The sequence below is a fragment of the Pelophylax lessonae genome (genome assembly GCF_965119305.1).
Source record: "Pelophylax lessonae genome assembly, chromosome: 6".
In the NCBI taxonomy this organism is placed as follows: Eukaryota; Metazoa; Chordata; class Amphibia; order Anura; family Ranidae; genus Pelophylax; species Pelophylax lessonae.
In genome coordinates, this window is record NC_138773.1 from 297,251,467 (window position 1) to 297,266,338 (window position 14,872).

Consider the following 14,872-nt stretch of genomic DNA (forward strand, 5'->3'; position numbering starts at 1 on the left):
GGTATTTAGGTCCTCCCCTAAGTGCCTCTCACTCCAGTGTTTTGCTTGATGCTAGATACTGCTAGCTGTTATCCTGCTCCCGCCCTGTTTGCTGTGCACTGTACCCTACTGCCTTGCACCTGCTCCCCTTGATCCTGATGCCAGTTTTGTTTGCAGCTTCCTATTTGCTCCCTGCACCACTATTTTTCCCCTGCTTTTCAATGTTCCCCATTTTCTATATATTGTAGATAGTTTTAGTTGTTAGTTAGGCTTCTGTCTGTTAGATTTTACTCAAGTATTCTGTCACTGGGTTTTTTTGGTTCACTTTTATTTTCATGTTTGCTGTCTGCTGGTGTTTAGAAGGATTTTGTTTCAGTGTAAATAAATTTCACTTAAAGCATACACGGTCTGGTCCCAATTTCCTGAGTGTAGACGCACAGATCTTGCCATCTCTGCTGCTGATTCATGACTTCCACTTTGCTTTTGCAATGTAAATCCTGTTTATAGAGCTCAACAGCCCAAGCTGCAATGTTCACACGTAGAAGAGGATGACTCATTTCAGTGGCTAATTCCTTACTGGGCATCTCAGTCTGAGACTTTAGTCAGACAAATCGCAACCTCATTTCAACTAGCATCTACTGTGTTGCTTTTTAGCTATCCCATGGTGCTCTTGGAAGTCAGTTTAAAACTATATGTCAATCTAAGATAAGGTGACCAGATTTTTAAAATGAAATCCGGGGACATATATACTGTATATATATATATATATATATATATATATATATATATATATTTTTTTTTTTTTATTGGCAAATGGCACATGACTGCATAATACACAGAACGCTGGGCACAGGACTGCATAATACACAGAGCGCTGGGCACAGGACTGCATAATACACAGAGGGCTGGGCACAGGACTGCATTATACATTGAGCGCTGGGTACAGGACTTTTTAATACACAGAGCACTGGGTACAGGACTGCATAATACACAGAGCGCTGGGCACAGGACTACATAATACACAGAGCGCTGGGCACAGGAATGCATAATACAGAGTGCTGAGCACAGGACTACATAGTAGGGTGTATGTAGTTCCGCGCTTAGGATGAGGGGTATATATGTACAATAGAACACCGCACCTAGCTGCTGCCCACTTCAAAAATGCGACCCTAGAAGGGGAGCACTTGAAGAAATAAAAGGGGAAGGGAAGTGATTGGCGCTGCCTGGTGGGGTGTTATGGGAATGTATATGTAGGATACTATGCTTCTAGTAAGATGTCCTATAGAGGCATGTGTAGTAATTTGATATTGGAATCAGTGAATCATCAACTTCAAGTCTGATAAATGACAATCCTGTGTAAAACCAAAGTGGGTCTATGTATAAAAAATATAATAAAACCCTATATACATAACATCAGTAAATAAATTTCATACGTACAAAATGTGCAAAGAGAAGTGCAAAAAGTGAATACAAATGTGAAGTGCTAAAAAATTAAATAAAATTAATCCAATGAAATCCAGTGGTAAATATGTGACCATAAAATGACAATAGGTAAGTATGCTATAAAAATTCTTAATAAATATAGGTAAAGTAATAAATAGCGTATATATGACCCTAAAATGACAATCGATGGGTATGCTCTTAAAGTGCCAGTAAATACAAGTAGAAAAAAATGAATAAATAATTCTCAATAAATAAATAAATAGGTGCAAACGGTGCAAAAGGTGAACCAATTAATTGGTGAAAATATCCGTGCCGAACTAGCGGTACATAAATGAAAAAATGCAGACTAAAAAGTCAATACAAATAATCCCACAAAAGAATCCAAGTAAATGTGCCGTCTCAGTGGTTTAAAAAGTCCAAAAAGAGTACTAAATAGGTGAAGTCAATATATGGTGGATTGTAGTGCTCTTTTCTCTATGCCCAAAGTATAGTGGGTGGGCAGAAGGAAGATGTGTTCCCCTGAGCCTGGGGTCCTGCGCTTACCAGATTCCCCTACCCCTACAGGGGTAAACAGCGGGTCGATTATTAGGGGATCGCTCCCACACACTAGCAATCAGGATCTCCTATGGCCTTGGTATCACTCCGTGGTAGTAGTGCAGATGTCAGCTCAATAGGTATAAAATAGGAATCCAGTACAGTGCCCGGGTATGTAGGAGAAAAAGGGAAGGAGCCTCCAATAGTGTAAAATTGTTTCACAGAACAGCTTTATTATATAAAAAAGACATGTACTCACAAGGTATAAAATACAGAGATATGCACGTCTGGCATAGGAGCCGCAACCTCCTCTCTTGCGGTGCACGCCAGAAAGTAGCGTGCGAACCAACCGCAGGATGTGCGTCCCAAGCCTCGGGTTCAGTGGACGGAAATGACGTGGTCACGCTCTCTTCCGTCCACTGAACCCGAGGCTTGGGACGCACATCCGGCGGTTGGTTCGCACGCTACTTTCTGGCGTGCACCGCAAGAGAGGAGGTTGCGGCTCCTATGCCAGACGGGCATATCTCTGTATTTTATACCTTGTGAGTACATGTCTTTTTTATATAATAAAGCTGTTCTGTGAAACAATTTTACACTATTGGAGGCTCCTTCCCTTTTTCTCCTACATACCCGGGCACTGTACTGGATTCCTATTTTATACCTATTGAGCTGACATCTGCACTACTACCACGGAGTGATACCAAGGCCATAGGAGATCCTGATTGCTAGTGTGTGGGAGCGATCCCCTAATAATCGACCCGCTGTTTACCCCTGTAGGGGTAGGGGAATCTGGTAAGCGCAGGACCCCAGGCTCAGGGGAACACATCTTCCTTCTGCCCACCCACTATACTTTGGGCATAGAGAAAAGAGCACTACAATCCACCATATATTGACTTCACCTATTTAGTACTCTTTTTGGACTTTTTAAACCACTGAGACGGCACATTTACTTGGATTCTTTTGTGGGATTATTTGTATTGACTTTTTAGTCTGCATTTTTTCATTTATGTACCGCTAGTTCGGCACGGATATTTTCACCAATTAATTGGTTCACCTTTTGCACCGTTTGCACCTATTTATTTATTTATTGAGAATTATTTATTCATTTTTTTCTACTTGTATTTACTGGCACTTTAAGAGCATACCCATCGATTGTCATTTTAGGGTCATATATACGCTATTTATTACTTTACCTATATTTATTAAGAATTTTTATAGCATACTTACCTATTGTCATTTTATGGTCACATATTTACCACTGGATTTCATTGGATTCATTTTATTTAATTTTTTAGCACTTCACTTTTGTATTCACTTTTTGCACTTCTCTTTGCACATTTTGTACGTATGAAATTTATTTACTGATGTTATGTATATAGGGTTTTATTATATTTTTTATACATAGACCCACTTTGGTTTTACACAGGATTGTCATTTATCAGACTTGAAGTTGATGATTCACTGATTCCAATATCAAATTACTACACATGCCTCTATAGGACATCTTACTAGAAGCATAGTATCCTACATATACATTCCCATAACACCCCACCAGGCAGCGCCAATCACTTCCCTTCCCCTTTTATAGGACTACATAATACACAGAGCGCTGGGCACAGGACTACATAATACACAGAGCGCTGGGCACAGGACTACATAATACACAGAGCGCTGGGCACAGGACTACATGATATACAGGAGGGTGTTAGGCATAGAGTGCAGGGTTCAAAGGTTTGCTATGCACAAAGGACACTTCAGCCCCCACATCCATAGCTCACTTCAGCACCCTTCTCTCACAGATTATCTCTGCAGCCACCTCTTAGCCCTTCCCCCACAACAGCTAAACTCTCCATCTCTTCATGCAGCTGCATCAGCTCTGACCCCTGCTCCCCCACTGCCCTCACCTGTCTACAAACAGACCCATCATCTACTCATCTCCCGTCCTCAGCCTTCCACACAGTCAATGTTTGGCTCTACCTCTCCTCCACTCCTCCACTGAACAGCAGCAGGAGCGGCAGTGAGATCGTCCAGCAGAGGGCGTCTGCATCTGAGCCACCAGGCTGTTTCTCAGCCAGCACGGGATGCCCTGTCTACATTCATCCAGCCCTGAATCTGGGGACAAAACCGGTTTGGACAGATTTGGACCAGGGTAAGTGTCCTCAATCTGGGACTGTCCCCGGAAACCAGGGACGTCTGGTCACCCTAATTTAAGATTACCCTGTCTACGGGGTGACAGTGCTCCTGGTTGACTCCCTGTTTCAGGAAAAGGAAACATATTAACAGATCTACTGGTTGGATCAACAGGTAACAAAACAATGTTACAGGGGAGATTTGGATTATCAGGTAATAAAACAATGTTATGGGGGGATTGAGAAAAAACATAACTGATGTGAATAACTGAACCATACATGAAATGTTTAATTTTGCCTATATTTACACTTTAATAGAAGGATCCCTATTTTAGTCACTCGTCCCTTATTTTCAAATGTCATTGAACTCAAATGAAAATACCTGGAAATAAAGATCCTTATCCTGGTATGTGAATAAAGCCTTTGTCGGAAATCATTTTTATTGTTTCCGGTAGCAGTGGATTATTTGATTCATTATTGCCGTACAGTATGGAAGGACAGGGATGAGGCGATTGGTTTTGAAGGCAACACGGACTGTTCTCGTTTCTGCTCTGTAACTGGAGATGATGCGCCACGGTCTGTTCCCCTCTTCCTCCTGGCAGATTGCTGATCAGATGTTCACCAAGTCTCAGGGGAAATTTGACGTTGTAATCCTTGGCACATTTTCTCCCTAAATTACTATTCACCTCACAGATCTGCCTCCCAATTTATTCACTCTACGGATCCACATAACGCAGGCATGCCGTGGCGTAATATCTCCGCACTGTCATCCTGCCGGTCCGGGCCCTGATTGCTCCTGACACTCCATTAGGGGGGGGAACTGGTTAATCTGTGCTGGGGACTGAACTATAATTCACACAAATATATTAAACTCCTTGATTAGCATATAAATGAAGTTTCATATACGTCGCCGCGCAGACTTTTCTACAAACAAGCCCCGTCTCGCTACACGAACAAACATAACAAATCCAAGAATTTCTATTCATGTCGGAAATAAATATAATATACTCTTCTGCTCTGAGAACTGGCTTCAGTCCAGCTGTGAAGATATCTGAATATACCTCCTGTACAGTATTTTAGAGGTCCCTACCTAAAATTCTTCAGTTATCAATAAGAAAAATGTTGAATTTATTAGAAGAGGCTACAAGATTGACTTTAAGTGCTTAAAGACCACCGCCGCAGTTATACCGTGGCAGGCAGGCGCTCCTGCGCGAACCGCCGTAGGTATACGTCAGTCGCGCGGAGGCAGCTAGCCGATGCCTCCGACTGCCGCCTGAAACCCACGATCGTTCCCCTGGAATCCTTCTATATAGTAACACAGGTCTCTATGATCGTTTCACAGGCCACAAGTCATGCCCCCCCCACAGTTAGAATCACTCCCCTAGGCTCACATTAAACCCCTTGATCACCCACAGTGTTAACCCCTTCCCTGCCAGTGTCAATATTACAGTAACAGTGCATATTATTTACAGAGATGTATAGTAACTAAGTAGAACTACTTCACTACTGTACTTAAGTACGGAAAGGTGGTATCTGTACTTTCCTAGAGTAGAATTTTTTTCTCCTACTTCCACTTTTACTTCACTACATTTTTTCGATGATTTTAATACTTCTACTACGATATTTTTTTTTTTTGTGCTACATAGTTACTCGTTACTATTATAAAAATTACCACTGCCAGAACAGTAGATGGAAGGTTTCATGAAGTTCAAAAAATTGTGGTGGGAGTCTGCACCTATTATTTGGAATAGCACCTGTTTGATTCCTGCACCGTTCAAAATATATTCATCTTGTTTTGTCATATATATGTATGGACTTTTTATTGACTTAGATTTCATACACTCTTCCTTTATTTCATTATTGGAATATATTGTTGTATATCACATTGGTTTATATATGATTTTGCGCACCAATAAGCTGTGGAGGAAAAAAAACACGCAGGGAAGAGAAGGAGGGATGCTTTAAAGGGGAAAGGGAGGGACATACTTTATCTGTTTTTGTTTACAAAAAGCTACAGCCAAAGGAATTGTGATTGTCCTTTAGGTTAATCATTTGAAATAATAAAAAACAAAATGATGTTCAAACTTTTGACTTCTTTATTTAATAACTACATAACACAGTACTTGTACTTTTACTTTCAGTACTTGAGTAGCAAAATTTAAAAAAAAACTACTTGCAATACCGAAGTGCAAAAAATGTTGAATACTTTAGTACTTCTACTCAAGTCACTTTTTGATCGAGCACTTCCACTTCTACTCAAGTCACTTTTTGATCGAGCACTTGTACTTTTACTCAAGTATGGGTTTCGAGTACTTTATACAACTCTGATTATTTAGCACTGATTACTGTAGTAATGTCACTGCCCCCCCCCCCCAAAAGTGTCAAAATGTCAGTCAGGGGTATAATCTGTCCGCCAGAAAATGTCACAGTCACGCAAAAAAAAAATCACAGATCGCCGCCATTACTAGTAAAAAAAAAAAACAATAAAAATGACATAAATCTTTACCGCAGTTAGTAGACGCGATAACTTTTGCGCAAACCAAACAAAATATGCTTATTGCAATTTTTATTACCAAAGATATGTAGCAGAAAACAAATTCGCCTAAAACGTTAAAAAATTTTGATTTTTAAATTTTTGTTTTTGGGAATGTTATATAGCAGAATGTGAAAAATATTGGTTTTTTTTTTTCTGAATTGTCGCTCTTTTTTTGTTTATAGCGCAAAAAATTAAAAATCGCACAGGTGATCAAATACCACCAAAAGACAACTCTATTTGTGGGAAATAGAGGACATCGATTTTATTTAGGTACAGCGCCGCACGACTGTGCAATTGTCCGTTAAAGTAACGCAGTGCCGAATCGCAAAATATGGCCTGGTAATCAAGGGGGCAAATCCTTCCAATTCAGAAGTGGTTAAAGCCCAACTCTGGACTCATTTGTTTTTTGTTTTGTTTAGCATCCCCCTGGAAGTTTAAAAGAGAAAGCATCTGTGACATAGCTCCCAACTGTCACTGATTTCAAGGGACTGTCCCTGATTGGGAACAAAGTCCCCCTATCCTCCTAATTTTTACCTCATTTTGGTCCAATCTATATAGTTGTATAAAAAATGCACTTTTAATCATTCAGAAAGTGTTTCCTAGCGCTAAACCTTTCATCCAATTTCTAAATTGCTGCATTTGTAAATTTCAAAAGCCAGTATAAAGGGATATTAGTGCTATAAAAAAAAACTTGTGGGTTTAACCAATCTCCTCTAAGGGGGCGTGGCAAGGGTGTATCCTATCCCTACATACTTTTACTAATAGGTGTCCCATCTCAAAAAGTTGTAAGGTATGCTGTGGCAGCTATATATGCCTTCAATCCTAAGCGGCCTGCCGCAGTACCTCTTCTTTTCCACAAGATGTCCTCATGCTTTTGGTTTAAATAATGTCTCAACAAAGGACATTTTCACATTGCAAAGCGTGTTGTTGAAGTTTTTTCATGTAATGAATAAAATGACAAATGAGCCACACACAGTGCTCCTTTTTTAGTAGCTGTTGTTTCTTGGAGTTATCGCAAGGAGTGCCAAAAACATATTCAAAGTCTGTTCCCGCAAAACAGGGTATGTGTCCCCAATGCACACACCACTCCTAACTGGACCCCGTACTGCACCAATTTAGTGAAGATACATGCAACCATGCCCCGTCAATATCCTGACCCCTTGAATTCTAAAACATGGCTGCCAGTGTCCCAACACACTTTATTGTGTAATGGCCATTTTAGTTTTTCCTCTAAAGGCCATACCAAAATGTTTCAGCTACCCGGACTAATCCTGTACAAAGGTCCCCATACTATATCTGCCCCACTTCCTGAAAGCACAAACAATGTTATCTTCCCTTCTGTAAACAAATCATCCCATTGTGCCCCATGTGTAGTGCTCGCTCCAGTAAGGGCGGCTGGTTTTCCTCAGGTTACTTTCTCAGATTAGTGCAATAGCAGCCAGGAACAGAGCGACAGTCATTCTTTCTGGCTCAATGAACAGTCCTGGGATTTTCCTTTTATAAAATGTATTGCTAAATAAACTGAGATAGGGCATAGGGAGTGTTGGGATACTCCATGAACGCTGAACAGTAATCAGAAGACACTCTTCACTCTGACACTACTCTTTGTCCATTAAGCAATGGCGCAGAAATTGGACAGCACTGAGACACCATCAGAAATACCCAGGCAAGGGGGAGATAAATTTGAGCTTTATCTTAATGTTGTACATTGCTCTATAAAAGTTTTCTGTGTAGCTTTAACTTTGATCTTGTGTTACTCTCAAACATAACGGGTGAACTGCCAAAGCTGGCAGCCGCCACCTCTGCTGGAACCAAGAAATATCCTTAAAAGCTTCCTCACCCCCTGCTATCTGTGATCTAGAGACGGAGACCGGAACGGTGACCATATGTCAGGTTGTCTCTCATCCAGGGTTTCATAGCCAGGTTGGCAGCAGTCAAGAATTTCATTAGCAGCTTACCCAAATCTGTAATCAGAGTAATGCAATTTGTAAGGTTGTGCCCAAGATAGTGGAGTGAAGGCAGCTGGAGGCACAAGTGCCAAGGGAGTACTGAAAATAATTCTACAGAGCCAACCTAGGTGTGGGACAATACACCAAATATAGCCAAACAGAAACAGGACTGCCATGGAATTACTGAATACAGCCAAACAGAAACAGGACTGCCATGGGATTACTGAATACAGCCAAAAAGAAACAGGACTGCCATGGAATTACTGAATATAGCCAAACGGAGCCAAACAGAAATGGGACCACCATGGGATTACTGAATATAGCCAAACAGAGCCAAACAGAAACACAAGTGTCATGGGAGTACTGAACACAGCCAAACAAAGCCAACTGGTAACAGGAAATCATGGAAGTACTGAATATAACCAAACAGAGACAAAAGTTAACAAAATTGCTATGGGAGTATTGAATATAGTTGAACAGAGCCAAAAAGTGTCATGGGAGTACTGAATATAGCCAAACAGAGCCAGCCAGTAACACAAGTGCCACGGGAGACCTACATTTGGTCATACAGAGCCCAACAGGTAACCAAAGTGCCACGGGTGTATTAAATATAGCTGAACAGAACCAGGCAGTAACGTAAGTGCCATCGGAGTACTGAATATAGCTGTAAAGAGCTAAGTGATAACATTTGTGCCACCAGAGCTATGAATACAGCTGAACAGGGCCAGCCAGTCCCACAAGTACAACAGGAGTACGGAATATAGCCAAACAGAGCCAACAGGTAACACAAGTGATATGGGAGTACTGAGTATAACCCAACAAAGGCAATCAGTAACACAAGTGTCATGGAGTACTGATCAGTGCTGATCAGAGTCAGCAGGTAACACAACTACTATAGGAGTACTAAATATAGCCAAACAGAGCAAACCAGTAATATAATTACCATGTGAGTACTGAATATAGCTGAATAGAGCCAGCCAGTACACAAGTGCCCTTGGAAGTCCTGCATATAGCCATAAAGTGCCAACCAAGAACACAATTGCTATGGGAGTACTGAATATAGCCGAACAGAGCAAACTGGTAACATAAGTTTTATGGGAGTACTGAATATAGCTGAGCAAAGCCAATAGGTGTCATGGGAGTAATGAATATAGCCAAACATTCCATACTACTCAGCTAGTACTTTCCTGTTGGACCTGAGTATAACCAAACAGAGCCAATTGGTAACACAAGTGCCACTGGAGTACTAAATATAGCTGAATAGAGCTAACTGATAAAATAGGTGCCATGGGAGAAATTAATATAGCTGAACAGAGCCAGCTAGTAACACAAGTGTGATGGTGGTACTGAATATAGCTAAACAGAGCCAACAGGTAACACAAGTTCTATGGGTGTACTTTGTTCTGTAAAATGGAACAAAGCCAATCAGTCACACAAGTGCCATGGGAATACTGAATACGGATAAATATAGCCAGCTGGAAACATAAGAACCATGGAAGTACTGAATATAGCCAAACAGAGCCAGCAGGTAACACAAGTGCTATGGGAGTAAAGAGTATAACCAAACAGAGCCAATCGGTAATATGAGTGCCATGGAAATACTGAATATAGCTGAACAGAGCCAGCTGGTAACACAAGTGTGATGGGAGTACTCCCAGATAAGATAGCATTAAAGCGGAGCTCCACCCAAAAGGGGCACCTTTTTGAGGGAGGGGGAGCGGGTACCTGGTTTTGACAGGTACCTACTCCCACGTCTGGCTAACCCGGCAAACTGAGCCAGGAGTTTGTCCCCCTCCCCCCCCTTCCTTCTCCTGCAGCCTTCTGGGACACATTACAGGTTCCAGAAGACTTTGGCCCATTCACAAAGCACAGCGCGCTTCGCAAATGCGCAGTAGGAAACTGGCTGTGAAGCCACAAGTCAGGATGGCAGTGCCAGCACCCAGTAGCTGATTGAAGAATCAGCTTGGGTGAGGACATCGCTGGATGCCTGGACAGGTAAGTGCCCTAATATTAAAAGTCAGCAAATACAGTATTTATAGCTGCTGACTTTTAATTTTTGGGGCGAGCCTGGAGCTCCTCTTTAGGGTAAAGAAAACCTTCAGCCGTTACAACAACTTTAGGTGCACCCTACTTTATTTCTACTTTTTTTTTTTTTGCTATCTGAACACTGGGTGACCCATGACCCAAACACTGTGTCAGGCAGTGAGGGGGCAGGCTTGCCCAACGCACAGGGTGAAGATACAGTACTACGCCCCCCTTCCTTGATCCAAACACATGACATAGAGGGGCACTCCACCCTGCGTGCTCTGATGTGCCCATTCTCCTTCTCCTTATGCACCACATCAGGCCCTCCAGGCCCCTGTTGCAATGGCCCTGAGCCAAGGCAGTTGCTTAGAGCTGCTTAGAGCTGCAATCATACCTCTTCTGTTTACTTCTCCATCCCAATAAAACTCTTCTAATTCCACATTTGAGCACTGGTTTGCATTTGGTTTGTATTGGTTTGCATTCATTTGCATTGGTGTGCATTGGTTTGCATTGGTTTGCATTGGTTTGTATTGGTTCACATTGGTTTGCATTGGTTTGTATTGGTTTGCATTGGTTTGTATTGGTTTGCATTGGTTTTTATAGGTTTGTATTGGTTTGCATTGGTTTGCATTGGTTTGTATTGGTTTGAATTGGTTTGCATTGATTTGCATTGGTGTGCATTGGTTTGTATTGGTTTGCATTGGTTCACATTGGTTCACATTGGTTTGCATTGGTTTGCATTGGTTTGTATTGGTTTGAATTGGTTTGCATTGGTTTGTATTGGTTCACATTGGTTTGCATTGGTTTGTATTGGTTTGAATTGGTTTGCATTGGTTTGTATTGGTTTGCATTGGTTTGTATTGGTTTGTATTGGTTTGCATTGGTTTTTATAGGTTTGTATTGGTTTGCATTGGTTTGCATTGGTTTGTATTGGTTTGAATTGGTTTGCATTGGTTTGCATTGGTTCACATTGGTTTGCATTGGTTTGTATTGGTTTGCATTGGTTCACATTGGTTTGCATTGGTTTGTATAGGTTTGTATTGGTTTGCATTGGTTTGTATTGGTTTGTATTGGTTTGTATTGAGTTGCATTGCCTGTGGTCCTAATAACAATAATTCCACATATTCATGACATATCCTAACAGATGCCAAATGGTACCGGAATGGAAGATCCAGAGGCGGCTTCCTGATTTCATTCATAATACATTTGTGGATTAGGAGGGATCATTTCATGAGAGCAATAGTAATTACACCACTGAATTGAATTCTACGCTAATGCCATTCTCGTAGGATTTAACATTTATTTTTAGAAGCAATTGTTCGTGCTTTGCAGCAAAAGATGTACTACTACTGATGTGATCCCTGGGATGGACGGAGCGTTATCCAATAGGAGGACAGACCTTTGGCTGCAATATCAGAATTTGCAGTTACTTTAGAAAGTAAATCTCATTAAGGCCTTGTTGTTTCCGCTGGAATGTGTTTCGGTCACACTTTCCTTCCACTGCCACCTGTGAAACAAGAAGTTGGTGTTGTGGAGTTTATTACAACAATGTAGAAATTCACGATTGCCTTATAAATTCAGGCTGCTATTGCTGACTAATCAGCTGTGGAAAATCAGCAGTTTCGGGCTCTTGTTGCCCCTTGATAAAAATCTACAGCTGAAATATGTTTCAAGTTTGAATTTAGTGTTTTACAAACAAGGGTTTTCCTGATTGTGGATTGCGGTGTAATTCCAAAGTCCTTAGAAATTGCTAGTGGCAGTATGTTAATGTTGCCAAAGAATACTGAAGTGTGCAGCACAGCATACAGATTTTGGAGGTTCCAGGGTATGTTTAGTACAGCACTGCCTACAGAGTTGGATGGGTTGGAGTATTATAGTACAGCTGAGCCCAGTATACAGAATTGTGTTGTCCAGATTATGACATTTTCAATGTAGCATTTAGAGGGAGTGGCCAAGAAAATTGAATGTAGAGTGCATTTGTTTTGGGTATGGAGCGTACAGCACAGTACATAGTTGAGTAGAGTATAAAGTGAACAACACAGCATGCAGGGAGGGAGGGCTTGAAGATTGGAATACAGAGCACAGTATACATAGATAGGAGGCCTGGAGTATGGAATGTACAGCACAGCATACAGTATATGCAGATGAGACCATAAGTATGGAAGATACAGCACAGTGTACAGAGTAAGATGGCCAGGAATTTAGAGTTTACAGTACAGTGTATAGGGTGTGATGATCCAGAGTAGGGAACATACAGTGAAGTACAGAGTGAGGGGTATGTTAGTACATCATGACCAGGGCTTTTTTTCAGCTGGAACGTGGTGGAACTCAGTTCCACCACCTTTGGTTCAGGCCCTCTGCTCCCTGCTCACCACTATCACTTGTAAACAAAGAGGTGTGGCTTCCTTTGTTTTCCAAGTGCAATATGGGGACAAAGGAGATGCCGGTGCCTGGGGTGCAGTGTGAATGCTGACACCCCCCACTGGATGATCTCCCTGCAAGTGAGAGAGGCATAGCAATCTACAGTGTGAGGGGACGTATTAGAGAAGAAGAGGGATAAAAGTGAGATATGGATGGGGGATGCCGAGCTAAGAAGGTGTGGAGGAAGGATGAACTCTGCACTCTGTGTGTAGCCCATCCCTGAACTCTGCACTCTGTGTGTAACCCACCCCTGAACTCTGCTCTCTGTGTGTAGCCCACCCCTGAACTCTGCACTCTGTGTGTAGCCCACCCCTGAACTCTGCACTCTGTGTGTAGCCCACCCCTGAACTCTGCACTCTGTGTGTAACCCACCCCTGAACTCTGCACTCTGTGTGTAACCCACCCCTGAACTCTGCTCTCTGTGTGTAGCCCACCCCTGAACTCTGCACTCTGTGTGTAGCCCACCCCTGAACTCTGCACTCTGTGTGTAGCCCACCCCTGAACTCTGCACTCTGCATGTAGCCCACCCCTGAACTCTGCACTCTGTGTGTGGCCCACCCCTGAACTCTGCACTCTGTGTGTAGCACACCCCTAAACTCTGCACTCTGTGTGTAGCGCACCCCTGAACTCTGCACTTTGTGTGTAGCCCACCCCTGAACTCTACACTCTGTCTGTAGAGCACCCCTGAACTCTGCACTCTGTGTGTAGCCCATCCCTGAACTCTGCACTCTGTGTGTAGCACACCCCTAAACTCTGCACTCTGTGTGTAGCACACCCCTGAACCCTGCACTGTATACGTAGCACACTCCTGAACTCTGCACATAGCACACCCCTTTGCCTCTGCACTCCGTGTGTAACCCCTCCGAACTCTGTACATAATGCACTCCTGGTATTTGATGCCCCTTTAAGACCCTCTTACTGTTAGTGAAATTTTGACCAGTTTGGGGAGGGGGTTTTTGGGGGGGGGTCGTGCACCTTTTTTCTGAGAACAGTACAGCCCAGTATACAGAGTTGTGTTTTCCAGGTTATAAAACAAACAGAACAACATAAAGAACGAGGTGATCGGGAATATGGAATGTTCAGCACAGCATACAGGGCATGGTGGTTCAGATTATAGAAGAGAACCAGCCAGTAACATAAGTGCAGGGTACATAGTTAGCCGGGTATGGGATGCACAGCACGGCATGCAGAGAGGGGGATGCTTGGAGAATGAAATTTACAGCACAGTGTATATGCAGTGGGCCTAGAAGGGAGGCCTGGTATATACCTTGTAAAATGTACAATATATAGCACAACATACATGGAGGGGAGGCCTGGAGTATGGAACACACAGTGTGGTGGTTGCAGTCCTGGAGCAAAGAATGCACAGCATGTAGCACTGCCCCCATAGGGACTGCTGGATACTGACTCTGCGGGCTCCCCTGGTTACCAACACATGGTTATAAGTAGATACAGTTCCTAAATCCCTCTTTGCTCCTGTTGGCTATTCGCAGCAATAAACAGTCTAGGGGTGTTGGTTTTTTTTGTTGTTTATCTTGTAATTGGGATAGGAGAAGGGAATAGTGGGATACTCCAATTTACCTATTCACAATAGCTGAGGATTTCTATCTTCATAACTTAGCTGGTAGATATGGAACAGCCAGGCTGTTAATTCATCCTGCCACTTTAGATGAATGGGATTAAGTCTCTTGTTTTCTTTACTCTCTCTTACAAGAAGACAAGATGAACAAAATCTTATCTTCAGGATACACTCCCTAGCATCCTCTCTCTATTGACACCTGTCCACTGACTATCCTATGATCAGGGGTGGCCCCCCTCAGGTCAGGCCCCTTGACACGAGTTACTGTACTCACGAT

At 42.4% G+C, this 14,872-nt stretch overlaps 1 protein-coding gene across 1 annotated transcript in view; it reads right to left on the reverse strand.

The window, feature by feature from the left end:
• Positions 1-14,872, reverse strand: part of TMEM163 (transmembrane protein 163) — a 307,309-nt gene that overhangs the window by 21,739 nt on the left and 270,698 nt on the right. The window lies entirely within an intron of this gene.